This window comes from Terrapene carolina, unplaced genomic scaffold, assembly GCF_002925995.2.
Source record: "Terrapene carolina triunguis isolate 2854851 unplaced genomic scaffold, T_m_triunguis-2.0 Scaffold139, whole genome shotgun sequence".
Classification (NCBI taxonomy): domain Eukaryota; kingdom Metazoa; phylum Chordata; order Testudines; family Emydidae; genus Terrapene; species Terrapene triunguis.
In genome coordinates, this window is record NW_020664490.1 from 3,942,010 (window position 1) to 3,942,665 (window position 656).

A 656-nucleotide genomic window follows, 5' to 3' on the forward strand; every position below is an offset into this window, starting at 1 on the left:
CCCGCTTCTCTGAGCATTCCCCATCTACAGCCCCCCCGCCTCCCTCACCACCCCCCCCCCCCCCCCCCCCCCCCCCCCCCAGCCACCCTGAGCCTCACTGAGCATCCCCCTACTACATTGCCCCCAACCACTCTGAGCCCGGGGCTCCAATCCCCACCTGCTGCTGCTGAGCATCCCCCTGCTATAGCTCCCTCCAACCACCCACTGCCCCAGCCCTAGTCCCTGGGGTGCCAAGAGGCTCCTGCCCCTAGGCACTGGAACTTGGCAACCCTAGGGGCACCTGATCTGAAAGTGAGCACCCGATTATCTGGGCAGGCCCTGCCTTATTTTCCCCACATGGGGGCATATTCCATCTGGTCATAAATGTCACACATGACGCCATTAGAATGACTGTGTGGGTAGCATGGCCGAGACATGCCATGCACTCATATGAGGAAGTATGAATTCTAGTGCTTAGCCGACTGGCCATATCACTCTTCATTGTCTACCCCAAACCTGCAAGAAGTAGAAACATGCGGGTGCTTTCCTGCTCTTATTCAAAATGTTAGTGCCTCAGTTTAAGACACCCAAATACCACAGTGGCACCTTATAAATGTGTGCAATAATAATACAAATCTTCCTTGAGTTATAATTAATCCCCTGAGCACCTATGCTAC